The sequence below is a fragment of the Apium graveolens genome, chromosome 7 (genome assembly GCF_009905375.1).
Source record: "Apium graveolens cultivar Ventura chromosome 7, ASM990537v1, whole genome shotgun sequence".
Taxonomy (NCBI): Eukaryota; Viridiplantae; Streptophyta; class Magnoliopsida; order Apiales; family Apiaceae; genus Apium; species Apium graveolens.
In genome coordinates, this window is record NC_133653.1 from 17,277,686 (window position 1) to 17,282,929 (window position 5,244).

At 30.4% G+C, this 5,244-nt stretch overlaps 1 long non-coding RNA gene across 1 annotated transcript; it reads right to left on the reverse strand.

The window, feature by feature from the left end:
- Positions 1–2,032: 2,032 nt before the first annotated feature.
- Positions 2,033–5,016, reverse strand: LOC141670488 (uncharacterized). Its single transcript, XR_012554569.1, has 7 exons — positions 4,934–5,016; positions 4,738–4,838; positions 4,111–4,229; positions 3,927–4,022; positions 2,957–3,010; positions 2,502–2,588; positions 2,033–2,297 (listed from the first exon to the last, which is right to left on the reverse strand). It is a non-coding gene; the product is annotated as an uncharacterized LOC141670488 (long non-coding RNA).
- Positions 5,017–5,244: the final 228 nt, after the last annotated feature.

Consider the following 5,244-nt stretch of genomic DNA (forward strand, 5'->3'; position numbering starts at 1 on the left):
TTAGTAAGAAATACTAGTCAAATGATTGGTTGTTAAAATAGAAAATTAAAAATATTTATTTTTTTCTAAACATTTTTCCATACAACTAAATTATATAGATGTTAACATCTGTAATTCATAAATATTTTTAAAAAAATATTAATATGAATATGGGAGTAAACATTGGAAGTATTATTCAAACTATTTGTTGATTGTTAAAATAACAAATAAAATAATTTTTTTTCTGAAATTTTTGACATATCAACAGAATAATTCGATCTTGACATTTATACGGTTGGATCATTTATAAATATTTTTTTAAAAAACTGAAATATCAATATAGGATTAAAGACTTGTAACAAATACTCGTCAAACTACCGGTTGACTCTTAAATATATTTTTTCTAAAAAGTTTGGTTGATTGTTAAAATAAAAAGCAAAATCAATTTGTTTTTTTCTAAAACTTTTTTCAGATCACCAATATATATATATATAGACATCCGTACGGTTAGATCATTCATAATTATTTTTTAAATCGAAATATCAATATAGTGTTAAACACGCGTAAGAAATACAAGTGAGACTACTTGTTAACTTTTATAATAGCAAACTAAAATAATTTATATTTTTCTAAAAGTTTTGTGTTATCATTAAAATATATAGATCTTAATATCCGTATGGTTGAATTATTTATATATATTTTTAAAAAAATTAAAACATCAATACCGCACTAAACAGTAGTTAGAAGTACTACTCAAACTATTGGTTGATTGTTAAAATAACAAGTAAAATCAATTTATTTTTTCTAAAACTTTTGTCACATCACCAATATATATATATATCTAGGTTTGATCATTGATAGTATTTTTTTTTAAAATCAAAACCTCAATATAGGATTAAACACTATAAGAAATAATGGTGAGACTATATTAACTGTTAAAATAGCAAATTAGATAAAAAAATTTAAAACTTTTGTGATATCATTAAATTATATAGATCATAACATGCGTACGGTTGGATTATTCATATATATTTTAAAAAAATTAAAACATTAATATGTGACTAAACACTAGTTATAAGTAATATTCAAACTACTAGTTGATTGTTAAAATAACAAAGAAAATCAATTTATTTTGTTTCTAAAAATTTTGTCATAACCAATATATATAGATCCAAACATTCGTATGTTTGGATCATTCATAAATACTTTAAAAAAATTAAAATATCAATAGAGGGTTAGACACTAGTAATAAATAACGATCAAACTACTAGTTGACTATTAAAATAGAAAAACAAATAAATTTCTTTTTTTAACATTTTATTTTAAATTAAGAGTGTATGTGAAAAATCAATCTATTTAAATATTAAAATCTTAAACATTTTTAACAATTATATGTTCATATGCGTTAAATACTACGATAGTTTTCCAATTTACCTAGTAAATTCTATAAAAAATGGTCAAATTTAGGTGCTAAGAGTACGCCATAAGTGCACATATGCAACCCCTACTATACAGTTGCACAAGGCGTAAATGGTGTTGCATAAAGTAATAAGCAACAGGAAGGGGTTGTAAATGTGGACGTGGCCGTAGACCCCAAATGCAATACATTGTGCAACACTTGTAAGTATTGTATTACGCTGATTTTGCAACATTGGAGGCAAATATTGCAACAAAAATTAGTGTTACATAAGGCATGACGCGACATTACACTGGGTCCTACGTGGCAAGTGACATTTCAGAAGCCATGTCAGCAACAGGGGGTCCACATAACCACGTCAGCATGCCACGTTTCCATGACACGTTAGCATGGGTCCTACCCTGCCACGTCAGTTGTGGGCTTACCATCTATTGCAATACTGAATTTATAATATGCAACACCATTTTTCGCTATATGCAACAATAATTTCATTGATTTGCAACGCCTTTTTTAATTACAACACCATTTTCTATGCACACTGCAACACCATATGAAGTCAAACGCAACACTTGAAAAATAAAATTTTGGACATAATTGTTTTGTTTTAATATAATGCCTACCATAAGTGGCATCCAACAAGTCCCAACAAACATCCTACAAAAACAACCGTAACAAGCATTTAACAAGCTTTAAACATACAAAACTTGTGTAAGTCGGGCACATACACCCAATTCTAACTTAAAAAGATGAAAAGTACGTAAAATCTTTTTTGAAACAACATAATATATGTAGCATATGGTGCACAACAAAGTCTCTAAGAAGTTGCTTCGCCTTGAGTGATTGGAATACCATTTTCCTCTTGATCACCGGAAAATGTGGGACATGCGTCTTCAATATTATCCTAGATTTTTATTAGCAACCATATAAAGTTCAGTGGATAATTGGAGTAAAATTTTTTGGGAAGAAAACAAGAAATTGTAAACTAAATCGAGGAAGTTAGCTTGTAACCTTACTACATATACATATGCCTACTGTAAAATTATTTAAGATTTTTTCTAACAAAAATTAATCTCAATTAAATGTAAACAAATATTAATGTTTATACCTACTCGCACTCTGCCTTGATGAAGTCAAGCAAATCCATCCTTGCAACAACATCTAGGTCAAGTGTAACCTCGTCTAACAAAAGAACCTGGGCAAGCATAGGTTTAGATAATAATAAATCAAACTTCTACCGTATAACTTCAATACAGGTCTTCCCTGCAAAACATTCCCTGCAAAACATTAAAATGCATCAGGTGAGTAGGTGTCAATACTTTTGAGACACACTTAAATGAAACTTTCAGATGTTCTTTCCCCTGTTAGTAAATAGTATAAATATATCAAACCGGCTCAAATTATACCCTAAATTAGTGAGTGGCATTAAAACATATTCCAAGAATGACCCATGCAGATAGTTATTACATGAAAAGTATGCACGTCAGGCATGACAAGGTCCTTAACAGTGCAGAAAAGGTAATGACAAATTATGCCATTTCTATGAGCCCCTGAAATACTTACTATTGTGTATGTAAAGCCTTATAACCTCGAATCCACGGCTAGAAAGGCCTTCCTCTGAAATAAAGATGCTATTTGTCAGATCCTTATCAAAGTATTTCACAATATATTAGCAACATAGAGACATGAATGGTTTTAGTGCACACACAAGTGCAAGATAGACGCGCGGCTCTCACTTTAAATATATATTTTTTTAATTGTAAAGAATCATCAGTCATGGACAGAGAAGCGAGGTTTACATGGATTTATAAAACTTTAGGATTCCCTACCATATTTTTTATATATTATACATGTAATATTATGGCTGAATATCAATTTAGTGTACACTAAATATTTGATTAGATAATATCACTTTCCTTTCTGTTGGATATGAGAAAAAATCTTAATACATAGCAGGGTTATTTTCTCAGTTCCAAAACTAATACAATTTTCTCCTTTTATGGGCTTTATATATTAGCCCGTACATATAGAACACTGGTATCTTTAATTTAATGACTACTCAAGGTAACTTATACACCAGGGCCTTGGTATATAAGTTATTGCTTTTGTCGTTGGGATGTCTCTTATCATGTACTATTGTACTTATCTAACAAAATCTCGATTAACCTGTGAAAGAATGCTGACATCCTCCATATTCCCAGAATAAAAGTGAAAAGGACATGAAATTTCAGATTCTACATAGTTAGGACACTTGCTTTTTATAGTGCCTGAATAGGACACGTATTTTTATCATACTCAAGCCACAAGAACATAATCCAAGCTACCGTATCATAGTAAGTGATCTTTAAAATTAAAACCCCCCATATTTTATTAAAAATGACTAAATGAGAAAGCACCACTAGATATAATACTAGCATCAAAACCAAGTAGTATAGCCATGTAAGACTTCAATAAATAGATGAATTAGATTTATAGTGCTTTCACATCAGTTTTATACAAACATAACATAAAACACAATAGTAAAGGCACATACTAATCTCACTGCTAGCTTTTGTAGATGTAGGATACAACACCATGCACTTTCTGTGTCCAGTATGTGGGAGCTCTTAAGCTAAAACCTAACCAATTGCTGAAAGAATAATATTTTGAATTTAAATCACCTTCTAGCTTCTGGAAGCTACAAATTCATAGAATATATGGTTTTTCAAAGAATATACCTTCTGAAGGAGCAAATGCAATGTCAAGTATCTGTTTTGAGGTGTGTGCCACGTTATCAAATATGCTTGCTGTACCAGCTCCTACAACACATATCTTCACATTTGGGGTACCAGCAGCACTATAAATCAAAAACCAAATCATATCAGTATGGAAAAACCGTCTAGAACTTCAGCTTTTACTAACTTGACATCACTGACTAACTGCAAAATCTTACTTCCAAGTTTCAAGAAAGACTAGACCCGCTTTAGGAGAAATTATAACAATCCAGTCAAAATTTACCATAAGCTATGACAGTCAGTGAACTCAACAAAGACGAGTGGTTTGCCAAAATTTACCAAGTAATTTTAAAAAGAAGAAAACGATGATGATGACCAACAAATACCACATAAATATAAAGTAAAAAACGTTACACCAAAACTGTGATTCTTAGTTTCATTATATAAAAAGTATTCAACAATACTACCTGAACATATCATTAAGGGTAAACAACTTGAAGCTTATAATAATTCTATCAATCTTTACCAAGATAAAAACCAGGTATCATCTAGTTGAACATATATAAATTCCATGAGCAAGGCTAAATTTTGCATTTGCTATTCATAAGATAGAGGTCACGAGAAACATACCTCTTCCTGATGAGTTTCCAGTTGTATACATACAAAGAGTAACTGGAAAATATAATCCAAAACCCACGGACTAAAGAGATGAAACATACTAACCCAAGAGCCTAGAATCAAATAAACCTAAATTAGTAAACTCTAATTTACATAAATCAAATGTACAAAGTGAAATCAAAACCCCGTGTAATTAGAGATTTGTTACCCATACTAAAGAATTAACCAGAACTTCATTTTCTACCAAAGAAGAAGAGAGAAATAAAAATACAAGAGAAGAGTGAGATAAAAGTAGGAGAAAAAGATGCAAATTAGAGAAAAAGAGAGAGATGAGAAAAGATAAGAAGCATGGGGGACGGGTTAACGATCCAACCTAAACCTAATTGTTTAAAATGCAGTCTAGAACTCAAGGCCCAACCTAAAATGGGCTAGAAGCCTATATCTATACAAAGTCCAGCTTGAACCATGTTTAAGGCCCAACCCAACTACAATTACAATATATATTTAATACATATATTT